General features: G+C 41.3%; 1 non-coding gene across 1 annotated transcript; it reads right to left on the bottom strand.

Moving 5' to 3' along the window:
* Window positions 1–1521: 1521 nt before the first annotated feature.
* On the bottom strand, window positions 1522–1603 carry Trnas-gcu (transfer RNA serine (anticodon GCU)). The gene has a single exon. It is a non-coding gene; the product is annotated as a tRNA-Ser (tRNA).
* Window positions 1604–21200: the final 19597 nt, after the last annotated feature.

Genomic DNA, 21200 nt, shown 5'->3' with positions numbered 1-21200 from the left:
TATCTGGTACGGATCCCACACTGCTGAGCAGTATTCAAGCAGTGGGCGAACAAGCGTACTGTAACCTACTTCCTTTGTTTTCGGATTGCATTTCCTTAGGATTCTTCCAATGAATCTCAGTCTGGCATCTGCTTTACCGACAATCAACATTATATGATCATTCCATTTTAAATCACTCCTAATGCGTACTCCCAGATAATTTATGGTATTAACTGCTTCCAGTTGCTGACCTGTTATTTTGTAGTTAAATGATAAAGGATCTATCTTTCTGTGTATTCGCAGCACATTACACTTGTCTACATTGAGATTCAGTTGCCATTCCCTGCACCATGCGTCAATTCGCTGCAGATCCTCCTGCATTTCAGTACAATTTTCCATTGTTACAACCTCTCGATACACCACAGCATCATCTGCAAAAAGCCTCAGTGAACTTCCGATGTCATCCACCAGGTCATTTATGTATATTGTGAATAGCAACGGTCCTATGACACTCCCCTGCGGCACACCTGAAATTACTCTTACTTCGGAAGACTTCTCTCCATTGAGAATAACATGCTGCGTCCTGTTATCTAGGAACTCCTCAATCCAATCACACAATTGGTCTGATAGTCCATATGCTCTTACTTTGTTCAATAAACGACTGTGGGGAACTGTATCGAACGCCTTGCGGAAGTCAAGAAACACGGCATCTACCTGTGAACCCGTGTCTATGGCCCTCTGAGTCTCGTGGACGATTAGCGCGAGATGGGTTTCACATGACCGTCTTTTTCGAAACCCATGCTGATTCCTACAGAGTAGATTTCTAGTCTCCAGAAAAGTCATTATACTCGAACACAATACGTGTTCCAAAATTCTACAACTGATCGACGTTAGAGATATAGGTCTATAGTTCTGCACATCTGTTCGACGTCCCTTCTTGAAAACGGGGATGACCTGTGCCCTTTTCCAATCCTTTGGAACGCTACGCTCTTCTAGAGACCTACGGTACACCGCTGCAAGAAGGGGGGCAAGTTCCTGCCTCTGTTGTTATTTGTGGCTGGTCGCACATTTCACCATTGGCGCTGTTAATTTGTTGCTACCTCCGCTGTTATAACCGTGTTTTTGGCCTTTTAGATTTTTCTCCGTTATTTGCGTATTCCACTCTGTCTGTTGTTTTACGATAAATATACATTAATGTAGCATCCGTCGGCTCGCTATTCGTTGCTGTTACGAATAATCTGCTATGGATGTTCTTTTCAAGGTGTGATTGGACCCAGCATCTTATACTTTTCCTCAGTATTCGATAGATATTCCAGCAAAGTAGAGAAGTGACCTGAAAAATCTGGAACGAACTTTTTAAGTGATTTGCAACAGCTTTGTGTGCGGATCCGAGTCACGTTATGATTGCCAACCTAATTACGTGAATAGTCATAGACCAGTAATGTTTATAAACAGCAGCTGCAGTCTAGAGGATATAACAATTCAGACGCAGGAGGAAGTACGAATCGCGCGTGTATTTAAGAGTTATGTGCGCAAGGCATTAGACGAGGATGGGATTCGAACCCCTGCGTACAGAACACGTTGGATTAGCAGTCCAACGCCTTAACCACTCGGCCACCTCGTCTTGGGAAAGTAAGTTCTGAATCGTGTAACAATAATTGCAATTGCAGAAAAATATGGTCTTGCTAATTGGACGTTTCGTCAGATTGAAAATGACTTCGTCATCCTTTTATGGAGGGCAAGTTTGATGCATGTCAACAGAGATGCCGTTAGAGCAGGGTTTCCTATACTGTGTCCACGGAACACTGTTGTTCGGTGGGAATCAACGCACCGCGAAAAACTATTAATGACATGGTGTTTTTTCGACACGTCGCCACACCATACACAAAGAAAGTAAAATCTTGGATCCTGAAGTAGCAAATGACGGATACAAACGATGTCTGCGCAAATTGTAGAAATTAGTACTGTACCTTAAGAAACCTGCCTTTAGATTCCATATCGTTACAGTGACTACTTGATATTAATTTAAACACAGTCCCCACATGGCTGTAATGTCACATTCCCCACCAATAACAGTTTAAAGAAAAGACTAGTGCACACGCTTGGGATAATTACTATCCTTTCACCAGTACAGCTGTTTACGAAATCTGTGATAACTGTCCGAGACATTATCCAGGACAAACTGGAAGAACTATCAAAGATAGGTATAAAGAGCACTTGCCGGACAAGAGAGGTAATAACGTTTGTAATTCCACCTACGTAGTTGTTCTGAACACTCTCCGAAAACATTTGAAGAAACACTAACTTTGTATAAACAAAGGAAAATATTATAAGTTACATTTAATGGACGAAATTGAGATTTTTTAGCATCTAGCTAATAGAGATGGTTTTATCTTAAGTGAACAGCTGCAGCTTAGTAATAAGAACTACCTCAATGGCTTTAAGCTGTTCCTCACGACCGCTTAATAGCGATTTACCGGCTGCGCCTACTTTGTCGAGGAGATCATTTATCTGAAACACACTTTCCTAAGTTTGTTATCCAGCACGATACGTTTGGAGTGAAGTACAGTTGTTCTGCCGCAAGAAAGGAATCCAATATGCATAACTACACCGACAGAGAAAAAAACCGCTGAACCAAGAAGGAGTTGTGCAACGTAAAGGAAAGGTGGTAGGCGTGTTTCTACATGTGAAAGATGATTTCGCACCTGTCGCAAGAAACGGCGCTAGTACCGCCACTATGAGGATGCACTTCAGGTTTGCGTTAAATACACGTTGTAACGGTCATGAGCGTTAGCTACCTTTGAGACTGGACGTTGGGAATTCATGTTGGCCAAGAATACCTTTAAGGCGACGAAAACGCCTGTATCAGCACATTGCTGAATTTGAACGATGTCGTGTACTAGGACTACGAGAAGCTGGATGTTTCTTCTGCGATATTGCAGAAAATCTTGGCAGGAATGTAGCCACTGTAGACGATTGCTGGGAGCGGTGGTCACGAGAATGTACAGTAGCAAGAAGACCGGACACCGAACGGCCAGCTGGCATTACCGATTACAGGGAAGACCGTTTTCGGCGTGTGGTCCTGGCGCATCGTGCTGGATCTGCAGCAACAATTTGAGCATCAGTTGGCAGCATAGTGACACAATGAATTGTTACAAATCGGTTACTTCGAGTACAGTTCCGAGCCAGAAGATCCGTAACGTACATTCCACTGACCCCAAACCATCGCCATTTGCGACTTCAGTGCTGTCAAGCGAGACCTCACTGCAGACAGTATGGAAGACTGTTGTGTTTTCTGATGAAAGCTGGTTCTACCCTGCTGCCAGTGATGACCATGTGTTGGTTAGGAGGAGACTAGTTAAGGGCCTGCAACCAAACCTGTTTGTGTGCTAGACACGCTGAACCTACACGTCTAGTTGTGATCTGGGGTGTATTTTCGTATGACAGCAGGAGCACGCACCCTGACTGCATATTTGTACGTCAATCTGATGAATCGACCTGTTGAGCTGGCACTGATGTACAGCATCCCACATACAGCTGTTGTAACCCAGTATGCTATACGGAGATCAAGATATTGCCCTGGCCTGTTCGATCACCAGATCCATCTCCATTCTAGCGCATATGGGACATTACCGATCACCAGACGAGAACTCCAGCGTCATCCACAACAGCTATTAACCGCCCCTGTATTGTTCTGGGAAGAATGGATAGCTTTCAGGAATGAAGTAGTGAAGGCAGCAGAGAATCAAGTAGGTAAAAAGACGAGAGCTAGTAGAAATCCTTGGGTAACAGAAGAAATATTGAATTTAATTGATGAAAGGAGAAAATATAAAAATGCAGTAAATGAAGCAGGCAAAAAGGAATATAAACGTCTCAAAAATGAGATCGACAGGAAGTGCAAAATGGCTAAGCAGGGATAGCTAGAGGACAAATGTAAGGATGTAGAGGCGCATATCACTAGGTGTAAGATAGATACTGCCTACAGGAAAATTAGAGAGATCTTTGGAGAAAAGAGAGCCACTTGTATGAATATCAAGAGCTCAGATGGAAACCCACTTCTAAGCAAAGAAGGGAAAGCAGAAAGGTGGAAGGAGTATATAGAGGGTCTATGTAAGGGCGATGTACTTGAGGACAATATTATGGAAATGGAGGAGGATGTAGACGAAGATGATATGGGAGATACGATACTGCGTGAAGAGTTTGACAGAGCACTGAAAGACCTGAATCGAAACAAGGCCCCGGAAGTAGATAACATTCCGTTAGAACTACTGGCAGCCTTGGGAGAGCCAGTCCTGACAAAACTCTAGCATCTGGTGAGCAAGATGTACGAGACAGGCGAAATACCCTCAGACTTCAAGGAGAATATAATAATTACAATCCCAAAGAAAGCAGGTGTTGACAGATATGAAAATTACCGAAAAATCAGTTTAATAAGCCACAGCTGCAAAATACTAACGCGAATTCTGTACAGACGAATGGAAAAACTGGTAGAAGCCGACCTCGGGGAAGATCAGTTTGGATTCCGTAGAAATATAGGAACACGTGAGGCAATACTGACCCTACGACTTATCTTAGAAGCTAGATTAAGAAAAGGCAAACCTGCGTTTCTAGCATTTTTAGACTTGGAGACAGCTTTTGACAATGTTGACTGGAATAAACTCTTTCAAATTCTGAAAGTGGCAGGGGTAAAATACAGGGAGCGAAAGCCTATTTACAATTTGTACGGAAACCAGATGGCAGTTATAAGAGTCGAGGGACATGAAAGGGAAACAGTGGTTGGGAAGGGAGTGAGACAGGGTTGTAGCCTCTCCCCGATGTTATTCGATCTGTATATTGAGGAAGCAGTAAAGGAAACAAAAGAAAAATTCGTAGTACGTCTTAAAATCCATGGAGAAGAAATAAAAACTTTGAGGTTCGCCGATGACATTGTAATTCTGTCAGAGACAGCAAAGGACTTGGAAGAGCAGTTGAACGGAATGGACAGTGTCTTGAAAGGAGGATATAAGATGAACATCAACAAAAGCAAAACGAGGATAATGGAATGCAGTCGAATTAAGTCGGATGATGCTGAGGGAATTACACTAGGAAATGAGACACTTAAAGTAGTAAAGGAGTTTTGCTATTTGGGGAGCAAAATAACTGATGATAGTCGAAGAAGAGAGGATATAAAATGTAGACTGGCAATGGCAAGGGAAGCGTTTCTGAAGAAGAGAAATTTGTTAACATCGAGTATAGATTTAAGTGTCAGGAAGTCGCTTCTGAAAGTATTTGTATGGAGTGTAGCCAAATATGGAAGTGAAACGTGGACGATAAATAGTTTGGACAAGAAGAAAATAGAAGCTTTCGTAATGTATTGCTACAGAAGAATGCTGAAGATTAGATGGGTAGACCACATAACTAATGAGGAGGTATTGAATAGAATTGGGGAGAAGAGAAGTTTGTGGCACAACTTGACCAGAAGAAGGGATCGGTTGGTAGGGCATGTTCTGAGGCATCAAGGGATCAGCAATTTAGTATTGGAGGGCAGCGTGGAAGGTAAAAATCGTAGAGGGAGACCAAGAGATGAATACACTAAACAGATTCAGAAGGATGTAGGTTGCAGTAGGTACTGGGAGATGAAGAAGCTTGTACAGGATAGAGTAGCATGGAGAGCTGCATCAAACCAGTCTCAGGACTGAAGACCACAGCAACAACATATTGTTCGACCAAGTGCAACAGGTATTGAACTCTGTGCCACAAACTAACATCCGATACCTGTACGACACGATGCATGCACCTTCGCATGCTTGCAGTCAACATTCTGGGGCTACACCAGTTATTAATGTTCCAGCTCTTCACATCTGCAATGCCTTATCTCGCACTTACATTAACTTGCGATCTTGCAATGTTAATCACTTACACGTGTTACCTAGGCAAATGTATTTCCAAAATTTCATTATTCTACATTAATTATTGTTTCGCCTTCCGATTTTTTTCTGTCACTGTATTTTAAGACGTTTTGTTTTGCTTTAGATCGTCAGAGTCTTTATTTAAATGCTAAAAAAATTATGAAACTAATTATCTACCAAATTTCATCTACTTTAAAAAAAGTCTTTGTTCCTAGAGAAGGAATATTTAGGCATCGTGTCCGTAATTGTGCTAAACGGGAACAGGAAAGGGGGAAAATGATTAGAATTCTCGGCGCTCTCTGATACAGAGCCTCATTTACGTGCAGGCTACGTAGGCGGCAACCTAGTGTCCTGCGTATGAAAGCTACCCGTTCCACAAAAATGCAGTAAATAAAAATAAGTATTTGTTTGTTTGTTCGTATTCTGTGCGCTCCTATACCGTTCATTAGATTTCGATGAAACCTTGATGAGACGTTGTGCACCTCCGGAGCTTTCTCAGGCGTGAGAACCGCCTACCTGTTACAGGGGCAGGGATGAGGTGAAAATGTTGTGACATTGTAGCATACCTGAGGAATGTCTTGAGCACTTTCAACAAAATTTTGCATGTACATGATTCATTATTTATATAACTATTTTCTTAAAAGTTCTGTGACAGTAGTTTACCCCTACCACCTCTAGGGCTGGTGTGTGGGAGAGAAGTCATGGTACGTAATTAATATTCGATGACGACCTATGTTCTTATGGAATACATATTTTTCGGGGTCACTAGACTAACTAGTGTCAGTCATAATAAATTTGCACCCATAGGATTGGAGGGGGGGGGAGGGGGTTGAGGTGCGGTTGCAAAGAGAGTGACATAAATGGATGTCTCTGAAATGACTGAAGTAATTTCTTCCAAACTTGGTACGCAAATCACTAAAAAAGTTACTGTGATATTAAGACGCCTTAGGGTGCAGTGGTTGTGAGTGGGGATGAGAACGACATAGCAGCATAACTCAGGAATGCCTCGAGCAATTTCAGTCAAATGTGGTATAATTTGGTATTTGTATAAAATACTGTGGGAATAAGAGGCCCCACGATCTCTACAGCTATATCATTACTATGTGGCCCTAAAAACCAACAGGAAAAATAATTTTCAATTGACTATTATTTAAAAAAAATAAATTAAGTAGGGCTACGTTTACGTAAATTTAGCAAAAGGTTATTAACACGTACTCAGTTGAAGGCAGAGCTAGTTCTTAATGCGGAATAGACATATCGTTAAGTCTCTCTATACAAATATACATATTGCGTACGAAAGCATAGCACCCAATACAAAACGACAGCAAAAATGTCTAAGTGAAGCACTCAACAATAGTTTTAAATTTTGATTACACGAAGCTGTATGGAATGTAAGTTGCCAGCATTTTAAAAGGTCTAACCACGTACTAGCAACTGCTTAACGTCACCTGGTAGTAATGTATAGAAGCAGTTCAGATCCGTTGTTGTGCACAGTTGCTTGTACGTACCAAAACAATTAAAATCTAATCTTCTGTTGGAGTGGGGTAATATCGGTTCTATGATCAAGGTGTGTATATATATATGCACGTCTTAAGCATTGTGTTCCAATTCAGCTCAGTTCATGAAGTACTGGTGTCTGCTAGGATTAGCTATCTACCAGTGCATGAAGTATCTGATGATCGCTGTTAAGATAGTAGCTCATGCACTCAGTGCATAAGGTAGTGGCAGCAGCCAGGAACAGGTTTTAGACAATAATATGTGGGTACTGTTCCGACACAGCGCAATAGACATACACATAATATATTTAAAATCTGAAAATTCGCCGTTCCTCTGCAAGTTTGCGGGTTGAGTAGAACGGTCGAGAGTCTGCTTGTTTCTGACAGTGAGCCACATTGCGTGTCAAGGAGTGTGCGGTGGAAGCAGCTGTCTCATCCGCTACGTCACGTTTAACGGCACAATGAAACGAGCCAACGTTCCGTTACAATCTCATGACACTAGTCGGACAAAACCTCAGCAAGCGATGGTGGTGTAATGGTCAGCATAGTTGCCTTCCAAGCAGTTGATCCGTGTTCGATTCCCGGCCCTCACACGTATTTTGCACGAATATTTTTCGTTCTAGCGGCGGACGAATAAAAAAAGAAAGAAAATCTGCCACTGAGATAAGTAATAAATGTGATAAATGATCAAGTTTTGCGACCGTACTGGATATTTACCCTCACTGCTAAGCACAACGCCTTTAACTGGCTTGTAAGTAACGTGACATTTTTTTCTTTCCAAACTCAAGGGCACCGATAGACAGGAATTTATTGACTTTTTGTAATTGGAACACTGGACTCTCATATATATGGGAGCTAGATATGGACAGTCAGTGCCCAATTACCTCCGTGTGACTCTCGAGGCAGGTTAAGAAATGAAGAAGACAATGTAGAATCCGCGTTGAAACCAGCAACATAATCTCATGATGGAACAAGACTGTTGAGAAAGCCATATAAAATTACAAATAAACTAAATCCCCTAAGTTGCAGAATGTTTTGAAACTAGTGAAAGGGGATAAAATAATATGTTTTAGACTTCATGTCTACTTCCGTATACATACAGTGTAATTAACAAAAATTTTATCTATAACAGACTCGAACAAATCATTCATTCATTCATTCAAGTCGTATTTTTCACTTTCTTTCTAAAACACATGCAATCCTTATTTTAGAAAAAAAATTCTATGGCAGTTTTTCCAGTTCTGCTATTTCATTTCTCTAATTTACATCTAAAAGCCGTTCAAAGAATACATTTACATAGCACAGAGAAAAATGTTCTGTAAGATATTAAATTCAATGACGTTGCTCTTTTGACAAATGTTCACTGCTTTTGCCATCTTTTTTCTTGTTTATTTATTTCAATTGTTCAGATGTGTGCGAAATCTTATGGGACTTAACTACTAAGGTCATCAGTCCCTAAGCTTACACAATGCTTAACCTAAATTATCCTAAGGACAAACACACACATCCTTGCCCGAGGGAGGACTCGAACCTCCGGCGGGACCAGTCTCACAGTCCATGAGAATAGCGCCTGAGACCGCTCGGCTAATCCCGAGCGGCGTTTATTTATTTAATTTTTTAATTATATCATTGCAAAATGCAATAATTTGAATGATGTGTTTTGCCTCAACATTTGTACAACGTTGTAATTCATTGCATTTCAGCACAATAAAACATTTTAAATAGAAAATTGAAAGAAGTAAAATAAGAAAAAAAGTATATCACAAAATCACTTCCTTTTTATAAATATAGTGCAGCGCCAACACTTATTTTTTTCTGTTCTACCTAATGCAATGGAATAATAGTGTGCTACTTTTCAACGCCCAGATATCGTTTCCAGGCGACTTGTGTTTCGTGATTTAGATTTAATAGAAGGTTGGGGACGTTTAACCCTTCAGCCAGCTAGTATTATGAGTCTGTATTACTGCCAAAGTGGAGTAAGATTTAAGAGCACAGCCTGGCTGCTGAACGAGTGGAATTGAAAAATGAATATTTCTAAATTACGCTTCAGATCATTTTCCACAGGTGTCTGATAGAACACAGCGCAAGCAGTTATTCAAAAAACTATGATGTAGACGCCATAAGATTGGCTTAGTGGGAGTGAATACTCTTGGCACATGCCAAATGAATTTGACTTCCTAAAAGCCGGCCGTTGTGGCCGAGCGGTTCTAGGCCCTTCAATCGGGAATCGTGCTGCTGCTACGGTCGCAGGTTCGAATCCTGCCTCGGGCATGGATGTGTGTGATGTCCTTAGGTTAGTTAGGTTTAAGTAGTTCTAAGTTCTAGGGGACTGATGATCTCAGAAGTTAAGTCCCATAGTGCTCAGAGCCATTTTATTTTGTCGACTGTCACACTGTCTGACAACCAGGAGTGAGGTTGGAGCTTCTATTCCTTTTCGTAACAGGACCCCTTTAGTTGCCATCCGCGGTACACTTAAAGCACAGCGGTTAAGTTGACGATATCCTACGCTCCGTTTTGCAGCCCTACATTACAAGCCATCCTGGGATTACATTTCATCAAGATAATGTCCGCCCGCACTTAGCGAGAGTTTCTACTGCTTCTCTTCGTGCTTGCCAAACACTGCCTTGGCCAGCAACGTCGCCGGATCCCTTCCCAATAGAGAACATTCGGAACATTAAAGGCAGCGCCCACCAACCAGCTCGGGATTTTGACGATCTATCGAGCCAGCTAGACAGAATTTGGCACGATATCCCTCAGGAGGACGTCCGACAACTGTGTCAATGAGTGCCCAGCCGAATAAGGGCCTGCATATGGTCCAGAGATGGACCAACGCGTTACTGACTTGCTCAGTTTGTGAAGCACATTCTCTTGAATGAATCATCCTATTTTTATGAGATTTTAATCATTTGTTTATCTGTTTCTGTAACTCACATCTACAGGTCTTCATCCCATTCGGATAATTCCTCGTGGTGCGTCGTTCCTTTTTCTGTCTTATGGTGTAGTTTTACATCTGTCAATGACTCTAATACCAAGATAACATGCTGTATCCTTCCTTTCAATAAATCCTAAATCCTTTTAAAATTTTGCTTGAAATCTCATACTTGACTTGATAGAAAGAAAAATTGGAGTCGACAAGGACGACATAGGGGACCCAGTATTAGAATTTAAAGGACATCTTAACGACTTGAGATCAAATGAAGCCGAGGGGATAGATAACGTTTCATCACAATTTCTAAAATAATTGTAGGAAATGGCAACCAAACGAATATTCAAGTTGGTGTGTACAATATAGGCGAATGGCGATGTACCATCAGATTTTCTAGAAAAGTAACTTCCACGCACTTCCGAAGATAGTAAGGACAGATAAGTGCGAAAACTATTGCACAATCAACAGCGCATGTATCTAAGTTACTGACAAGAATAATACACAAATGGCTCTGAGCACTATGGGACTTAACTTCCGAGGTCATCAGTTCTCTAGAACTTAGAGAACTGCTAAACCTAACTAACCTAAGGACATCACACATATCCATGCCCGAGGCAGGATTCGAACCTGCGACCGCAGCAGTCGCGCGGTTCCAGACTGTAGCGCCTAGAACCGCTCGGCCACTCCGGCCGGCAATACACACAAGAACGGAAAATAAAACTGAGGATCTACTAGATGACGATCAGTTTGCCTCAGGAAAGGTAAGTCCTGACGTTGCTCTTATTAATAGATGCAACAGCAAAGGAAAATCAGTATACGTTCATAGAGTCCGTCGATCTAGATAAAGCGTTTGACAGTGTAAAATGGTGCAAGATTTTCGAAATTCCGAGAAAAATAGGAGTAAGCTACAAGGAAAAACGGATGATTAACAATATACAAAGGGAACAATAAGACTGAAAGACCAAGAACGAAGCGCTCGGATTAGAAGTGAGGAAGACAGAGATGCAGTCTTTCGACCCTACTGTTCAATCTATACATCGAAGTAGCAATGACGAAATTAAGAAGAATGGTTCAAGAGTGTGCTTAAAATTCAGTGTGAGAGGATATCAACCATAAGATTCGCTAATGACATTGCTATACTCCGTGAAAGTGAAGAAGAATTACAGGATCTCCTGAATGGAGTTTCACGAGTACAGATTATGAGTTGTAAGTATACTGGAAAAAGACATAAGCAATGGAAGTAGCAGGAATGACAATAGCGAGAAACTTAACACCGAAATTGGTGGTGAGGAAGTCGACGAAGTTAACCAACTCTACTATCTTGGAAGCAATCAACCCACGACGGACGAAGTCAGGAGGACATAAAAGGCAGACTAGCTTAGATAAAGAGGTCACTTCTGGCCAATAGGAGGCTACTGGTATCAAACATATGCCTCAATTTGACGAAGACATTTCTGAGAATGCGCGTTTGCAGCGCAGCATTTTATGGTAGTGAATCATGGACAGAGGGAAAACTGGAACAGAAGTGAGTCGAAACGTTTGAGATGTGGCGCTACCGATGAATGTTAAAAATCAGGTGGACTGATAACATAAGGAATGAGGAGATTCCCGCTGAATCGGCGAAGAAAGGGACTGATGGAAAACACTGACAAGAAGAAGGAAGAGGATTACATAACGTGTATTAAGGCATCAGGAAAGACAAGGATTGGAATACGAAGCGAATAATTGACGACGTAGGGTGCTCTGAGTTGAAGAGGTTAGCGCAGGAGAGGAATTCGTATTGGGCTGAACAAACCTAGTCAGGAGACTGATTAAAAGAAAAAAAAGTTCGCTTTCAGCAATAAGCCCTGAGTTAAATGCCTTTCGGCAGTCTATATGACCAATGCATCTGACTGACTGCTTTGACAAGGGCTTTCAGGATTCCAGGTGTGAAAAGCGCGAATTGGGTTTCACGTTATTGATGTTTTCGGAACATGAGGAGGTCATTTTCTTCGAGATACCTCTTTACGTTTGAGCTCAGAAAATGTTCTAAGATTCTACAGCAATAGGTGTCAAATTTTCACAAAGTTGGTCTTTCGTCGTGTTATTTATAATATTTTAGAAACTTCTGCCTAATAACGTGTGTTTTGGTTGTCCAGCAGTGCCATTTTTTCCGCTTGACTGCTGGCTTGTTACGCATTTCTTCGGCAGTGTCAACTTTTTAGAGGTTTTTTAAGCCTCAATTTCGAGCCTTTGCTACAACTATTTGACAAAAAGCGTTTAAAATTTAATTCCTTCTTCGTTTTTCACCGTTGTCCTACTTGGCACATACTGAGGTACAGTAGCTGTTCGAATAATACATCTTTCATGCTTTCAGAAAATGATCAAATATTTAAACACGGAGCGTTAAGATTTCATTATTAATAACATCGCACCATATAGTATGCCAAACACTAGTCAACTATTTCACCACAGTGCTGTTTCTGCAGTACAGCTTATGTTAACGGGTCAGTGGTATTATACTATTTTAATGTAGTTGATTTAATAGTAAACATTTACACAGTAAATTTCACAGAAAACTCGCGTATACAGCTGCAAAAATCACTGCAGAACTGAATGTCAGCATCAAAATAAGACGAAGGAAGCTCAATAAACAATAAATCGCAGGGCGAGCTGGAAATCCAAAACCACTCATCACTCATGCAGATGCCTGCAACAGGGAAACGAGATACTGCAGCAATAAAACCTGCACTATCAAGCATTGGAAGAATGCCGTTTGGCCCACCTAGTGTTGTCTCCACTGTTTCCAACTTCTGAGAGTATTTACGTCCCAAGAGTGGGACATGGCGGGCGTTCAGTGATGATTTGGAGGGCCATATCGTGGTCGCTTTACTGCCAAAGATAATGTGATCATTTTTGGCTGACCAGACCCATCCCATGGTACAATGTTCGTTCCCAAACCCTGACGCTGTGTTCCAAGAAAACAGGGCCTCTGTTCACACAGCTCGTTTCGTCCAGGACTGGTTTTGCGAACACGAGGACGAACTGTCGCACCTCCCGTGATCGTCACAATCACCAGATCTCAATATTATTGAGCTTTTGTGGTCGACTCTGGAGAGATGGGTGCTTGATCGCTACCCACCTCCACCATCGTTACCTGAATTTTCCGCTACTTTGTAGAAAGAATGGAATTACTTCCCTCTGAAAAACCACTTTTTTTAAGTCATCAGTCTTCTGACTTGTTGGATGTGGCCCGCCACGAATTCCTGTCTTGTGCCAACCTCTTCATCTCAGAGTAGCACTTGCAACCTACGTCCTCAATTATTTGCTTGACGTATTCCAATCTCTGTCTTCCTCTACAGTTTTTGCCCTCTACAGCTCCCTCTAGTACCACGGAAGTCGTTCCCTCATGTCTTAACAGATGTCCTATCATCCTGTCCCTCCTCCTTATCAGTGTTTTCCACATATTCCTTTCCTCTCCTGTTCTGTGCAGAACCTCCTCATACCTTACCCTATCAGTGCGCCTAATTTTCAACATTCGGCTGTAGCACCACATCTGAAATGCTTCGATTCTCTTCTGTTCCAGTTTTCCCGCAGACCATGCTTCACTACCATACAATACTGTACTCCAGACGTACATTCTCAGAAATTTCTTCCTCAAATTAAGGCCGATATTTGATATCAGTAGCCTTCTCTTGGCCAGGAATGACCTTTTTGCCATTGCTACTCTGCTTTTGATGTCCTCCTTGCTCCTTATGTCGCTCGTTTTTTTTTTTTTTTTTTACTCTCTAGGTAGTAGAATTCCTTAACTTCATCTGCTTCGTGACCATCGATCCTGATATTAAGTTTCTCGCTGTTTCATTTCCACTATTTCTCATTACTTTCCTTTTTCTTCGATTTACTCTCAGTGCATATCCTGTACTCATTACACTGTTTGTTACATTCAGCATATCATGTAATTCTCCTTCACTTGCACTCTGGATATTAATGTTATCAACGAATCGTTTCATTGATATCCTTTCACCTTGAATTTTAATTCCGCTTACCTTTCTTTTGTTTCTATCATTGCTTCTTCGATGTACAGATTCATCAGTAGGGGCGAAAGATTACATCCCCGTCTTACACCCTTTTTAATCCGAGTGCTTCCGTCTTGGCCGTCCACTCTTATTACTCCCTCTTGCCTCTTGTACATAGTGGATTCTACCCTTCTCTCCATATAGCTTATCCCTACTTTTCTCAGAATTTCGAATATCTTTCACCATTTTACATTGACGAACACTTTTTCGAGGTCGACAAATCCTATGAATGTGTCATGATTTTTCTTTACTATTGCTTCCATTATCAACTGCAACGTCAGAATTGCCTCTCGGATGCCTTTACCTTTTCTAAAGCCAAACTCATCGTTATTTAACACATCTTCAATTTTCTTTTCAGTTGTTCTATAGATTTCCTTGTTAACAACTTCGACGCATGAACTTTTAAGCTGATTGCGCGGTAGTTCTCGTACTTGCCGGTTCTTGCACTCTTCGGAATGCAGATGGTATGTCGCCAGACTCATACATTCTACACACCAACGTGAATAGTCGTTTTGTTGCCATTTCCCCAATGATTTTAGAAATTCTGATGGAATGTTACCTATCCCTTCTGACTTATTTGGCCTTAAGTCCTCCAAAGCTCTTTTAAATTCTGATTCTAATACTGTATCCCCCATCTCTTCTAAATCGACTTCTGTTTCTTCTTCGCACAAATCCTCCCCCTCATATACGCTTTCAATGTATTCTTTCCACCTGTCCGCTTTCTCCTCTGCATTTAACAGTGGAATTCCTGTTGCACTCTTAATGTCACCATACAGGACCTGTATTGATCCATTCCGAGAAGACTACAAGCTGTTTTGAAAGCCAATGGGTTTCCTGCACTGTATTAGGCATGGTAATGCATTGTGTTTTTGGTGTTTCCGTATTATTATCCACGCCCTGTATATCTAGTCCATGTAGCTTATGTCCGACTCAGTTTCGTGACAATGTTCTATATTAAACGTAAGTACGTTTTTCAAGTTATGGTCTTTTTTTAAAGAAGAAATTAGATTTCTTAATATGGTCCTCTGCGCACGGATGTACTCATCAAAAAATGATTAGGAACTTGAGTTATCTGCCGGTCAGTTAGTAGCTTCATCGTGTGTTATTTAGTGCAATGCCGCGACGGACGCTGAAAGTTATTAATCCCTTAGTTATTAGTTTGCTGTCAGTTCCAGGCGAGGCATCGAAACGGTCGCCGATGAGTTTTAGTTCCTCATTCCTGACGGATATAGTGCTTTTTTACCGTGGTAATTGAAAAAGTGTTCGAAATAAAATTTGTGTCGTACTCTGAGAAAATTTTCTGTTCTATACGGTTAGAGGCTGAACGAAGACGCAAGTAAGAAACATTGAATGAAACTACAAAAAATGCTACACCGACTGGTGAGCTGATTTTATTTTATCAATCAACAGGCAACGCCAGTGAAATGCCACAGGCTTGTAACCTTCTTTAGTTCTCACTTAAATAGGCGCCTTCTGATAGGAGATTGCAAATAATGATTACAAATTAGTCAAACGTAATAATAATAGTCATGATTAATTTAAATTTATTGATAATTTTAAATGCTTTAAAATTTTTAAAAAATTTCATTGTCCAATGAATGATGATTACAGTGTTAAAGATAGCAAATAGATTCCTACATCCCTTCTCAGTCCATTAGCTGCTGAATTATTGCTGGTAAATAGATTTTGTGATGGTATTAAGGAATTTTTATTACATTATCGTTAAGGTTTCCTAATTTTTGGTGTGTGCTCAGGCTCTTCGAGTTTATGGAGGTAATTATGGAGAATACGGTGCCTTTTATTCGCTTCAGTAGTTTACTAATATTCTCTTAATCATGGGTTTAGCGCATTTTAGCAGCTACCATTGTTTCGCGATCTCACGTGATGTACTTTTATTTTCCGTATCTTCCTAAATGTTGAAAATTTTGCGTCGTTATTCGTCATATACGAGAATGTAACGTATGTATATTGCATTGAGTAACCGTAGGCCTTTGGCTACGTGGGGTTTCCTATCGTGGGTTTTCCTACAAGGGTGCAGCATGTAGCGAAGCTGTCCCGAGCAACCGGTTCCCTAACTACGTGTTTGCGAACTGAGCCTCCACCACTGCTTGTCTACCCCAGTTGCTCACCCTCAGTTCAGGTGTTGTCACCGTTTCTCAGACAGTGTCGTCGTCGATAGCTTTCGTTCCGTGCGTTTTCCTATACGACTTCTGTTCTACGCAGTGTACACGATGGAAGTGATAACAACAACGAAAGGGAGGCCGTGCCTTATCAAGGATGGTCATCGCTAACGTATTTATAGGAAAAATGAAGAATATACGAACTGGGTGTGAATCAATTATGAACGGAGTAGGTGCAAAGGCCGTTTAAAAATTGCAAATGGTGAAATCGTTGCTCAACAGCAACATTCTTGTCCACCTGACATAACAGATGTGGAGATAAAGAAAAGACTATATAATTGCAAGACAAGAGTTCGTGAAGAAAAGACAGTGCCAGTAGCCCAAATTTTTAAGCAGGAATTTCAAGATTTGAAGGATAAAGGATTAGAATTCGTGGCATATATTCCGAATTATGACAGCTCCAAGACTCAATCGTGTAAGACGAGAAGAGGAGCTAGTGGGACAACCCAGAACCCAGGCTCTAGTTCGGAAATTCGCCTTAGCGAAGACCTTTTGAAATTAACGAAAGGTAATAGTTTTTTGATCGATGATGGCTCTGTTCCAGGCAAGAGACTTCTAGTATTTGCTTGTGAAGAAGCAGAGAAAATTCTATGTGACAATGCAACTGTGGTTATGGATGGGACATTTGACAGCTGTTCGAAACAGTTCAAACAATTGTACACAATCCATGTCGACATGGGAAGTACAGAAGTGGCAATTAGGATATTTCCTGTTTTATTTGCTTTGCTGCCAGACAAAAGGTAAAATTCATATGAAAGACTTTTTTCTGAATTGAAATCTAAGATGCCTGGGTGGTCACCAAAAACTGCAGTGCTACATTTTGAAATGGTCTACAATTAAAGTAATGAATTCAGTATTCCCTGAAACACAACTTTACGGTTGTAATTTTTACTTTAACCAGTATCTGTGGAAGAAGATACAGGAACTGGGGTTAACGGAAGACTACAGGGATAGAGAGCAAGTCCAATTGTTTTGTCGCATGTGTGCTGCAGTTTCACATATTTCACTTAACACTGTCGATGAAGCGTGGATTTTAATAATGGAACTAATGCCCAGTGGAGAGAAGACCACAGCATTTGGAGACTATATGGTTGATCAGTGGATGGAAAATCCTAATATACCTATTGAAATGTGGAATGTTTTTAACCAACGACACAGAACGACGAATGCTGTCGAAGGTTGGCATAGAAAACTGAACTCCTCAATAAACCAGAAACATCCAAATGTGTACTTTCTGATTCAAAAGCTGAAGGAGGAGGCAGTGAATGCTATTTTTTAAATTAAAAAAGATTCAATTGGCCTACCACTTCAAAAAAAAAGAAAAGGTACATATACCTTGACGAAAGATTAAAAGCATTATGAAAACATATGAAGACTCTGGAGATTTAAAAAGGTGTTTAAAATCTCTAGCCTTTTTACAAAAAATTGAATAAGAAATTACGATTGATAAGAAAAAAAGGTTATCAATTTGCTACTGTAATGTTGAACAACAACAATAATAACAAAACAACAAAAAATAAACAATAACAACAAAAACAAGAAAAAATAACTAAAATGAAAAAAACATTTAAACATGCCTATGTACTACGTGCATAGCCGGTACTAAGCCTGGATAAAATGTGACGGCATGTTCTTATTTTTATGGCAGTCGGAGGGGGTTTAGAGATTCGAAAAGTTGGATGATAAAAAATTTACCGTGTCGTTCTGTGTAAAAAAATTTGGGATTTGCTGTGAGCCTTAACAATATTGTTGTTTCAAAACGGTATTTGTAAATACAGTACACATTTTACCGGCATCAATAATGCCGCAAAGTTTACTTGCCGATTCTGCAATTTCGTCATATATGTCATACGAAACTAATTATTTGTATTTGGCGAATCTCATTCACAAAAGTACGCTTTTAACGGTATTTCTAAAGTTCTAATACAAAATCCGCTATTTATTGAATTTTTAACTCAACAAAACTGAAATTTTACTTGGTAAATTTCTTACATAACATGGTCACTCGTCCTGTGAAGCTTCCAGAACTTTTGGTGAGGAAGGCAGAATGAGGACTCAGACAGCTGGTTGCCCACTTTTCTGCCAGAGACTTTTAAACACGATGATATTTGTCTTTATTGTGCTCTAACAGGAGCATTTTTCAGCTAATTATTATGTAGTTCATTTTATAAAGATGAAATTCCAACTAGATGAACTTTGGTGGAGTCATCGACATTAAACAACGAATTTTATCATCTGTAGACATCAACAACAACACTCTAGTTATCGAGACTTTATACGCCGCATCTAACCATAGGAAAATATTCTGTAATTTCTTTCAGATGAACACGCCCATTGTCGCGTAAATCTTTACCTAATTACTAACAGCAAACCCAGCGTTGCCCCTATATTTATTCATCCCAGTTTTATGTCAGTTCTTCCCCTCTTCCCTCATCTCTCTTGTCCATTTAGTCCTATCTCGTCTCTCTATCCACCTCCTCCTTCCGCCCAACCGTCTCTCTTTCCATCTCCTCCATCTGCCCCCCTCTCTCACAACACTTCATCCCCCTCTCCATCCTCCTCTCCTTCTCCATCCATCTTCCCATCTCTGTCCACCTCCTCCTCCGCTTTTTCTAATAGTACATCAAATTCACAATAACACCCCTAATTTACATATTTATTACAGTGTTCCATTAATCATTCACAACCTTCCCCCTTTCTCTGTTTACCTGCTGCTCCCTCTCTCTTTTAATCTGCTTCTCTCACTTCTGTGGATGCACCTCCACCCCCCTCCCCGCCCCCATCACGTTCTCCTCTCTCCATATATCTCCACCTCCACCTCCGTCATGCCATCTCCTCTTTCCCTATGAAAAAATACGTATATCTGCTAACTTTCATGCTGATTGACGAAACGATGTACAATTTATTTAAAGGTAGGCCAACCGCCCGCCATGCAGCATACGTTGGCTTGTATAAATGCCTTCACCACGAAAACATACATAAATGAGCCAACTCCCAAGTTGATCAGTCAAACGGTGTGTAATTCTGTTGTAAGGTACCCTCCGCCATAAACCGTATGAGATTTCACGTAGACGGTGAGGTTTCCCTTGTTTTGAAGACCAAATGTACAAAATTTCATCAAGATCGGAGCAACACTGTGGCTTTTGTTGAAATCCGTAAGTAAAGTACCATCCACCATGCACTGAACGAAGTTTTATGTAGACAGTGGCCTTCCACTTGGTTTGGGAAATAGGGATTCATTTTTATACACCCCGCTCGCTCTATGTCGACTTAGTTGCGAAACATAAATAATAGATTCGAACATCAGAAGTCATGTAATTACGAGAGCAGTCACTTCCAGTGTTATGTAAAATAACGTTATACCTTGTAAATTATCACGACACAAAATGAAGATGATAAGTAAAGTGGGATTTCCTTCCGTTTGCGTTTGAAACTCTCGGAGGACTCCTGTGCGGTGAGGAGGGTGGGAGGGGGCAGCAAGGGGAGCCTCAATTTGTTTTGCCGGCCCGGGCCTCTGACAGGTCTAGTGCGTCACTGCTCGTAGGAAACCCCACGGTAGGAAACCCCACGACACTAGTTTGACACTTAACAAGACTCTTGAGGGGACGACCTTGTTGCCTGGTTTTTCAGGACATACTATGAAGGATAGTGTGTCAGTTCAGTTTACACTGTCCGCTGTCGAGTCACGTCAATGTGACCGCCTGTCAGAAGCCTGAATAACTACCTTTTGCAGCGCGGACGGCAGGGAGACGTGCAGGATGAGACTGAATGAGGTTCTGAAATGGACCGACAGGGAGAGCTATGGCGACCCAAGTGCCTTGGCCAGCTGGGCTAGGTCTCTCGGATGAGAATCCATGGCGCGATCAGTCCGAGCGAGGTGGTCCCACAGACTCACGATTGGGTTTAAACTCAGTGCGTCTTGTGGCCAGGGGACTAAAACTCAACCCAGTACTTTTCGAACCTCGCATGTACACTGCGGGCTGTTGTATTATCCTGCTGGAAGATGCCATCGCGCCGAGACAAAACAAACTGTGTGTAGTGGTGGGCATGGTCCCCAAGGATAGACGCATACTTATGTTGATCCATTTTACCTTCCAGAATGAAGAGATCGCCCAGGGAATGCCAATACGCTGAAGATCAATACTTAAAGGGAACAAGTGTGTACAGGGGTGCATAAATACTGTGGTATCGATAGCTACGATGCCACGGCGTAGGTACAAGTTCTTAGGTTGGCACTACGACACCGACAACGACGACAGCACCCTCTAGCCGGCGCTGTGTACCTCTACGAGCGCCTCTCCACATTCTACCCATTTGATTCCGATTAGACAACCAAGCAATATTGTTTCCATTTCATAGTGGGCGAGCCACTACAAATTTTTCCTGTGTAACTTCTGTGAGCTTTAATACATCCGGCTTCGCACCTACGTGCTCCTCAGTGCAAAGTTATGTATTTGTATTCTTCCTAAAGTAAAGGTGATTTAAATTTAAATGCAGTACCGAATCATTTCATCTTTTCCTGCTCCTACTCACTTCCTACATTCGGCCTACCTTTCAGTTTACAAGAGCAGACTCACGTGCCACCTTCCAGGCAGGCTACAAAAAATACCCCTGTGAGCCAGAGTATTCATGGGACTTGATTATTCAGCTTGCGAGGTGGCAGGGCAAGCAGTGTA

Source organism: Schistocerca cancellata, chromosome 7, assembly GCF_023864275.1.
Source record: "Schistocerca cancellata isolate TAMUIC-IGC-003103 chromosome 7, iqSchCanc2.1, whole genome shotgun sequence".
NCBI classification, from domain to species: Eukaryota; Metazoa; Arthropoda; class Insecta; order Orthoptera; family Acrididae; genus Schistocerca; species Schistocerca cancellata.
This window is presented reverse-complemented; position numbering and strand designations above follow the sequence as displayed.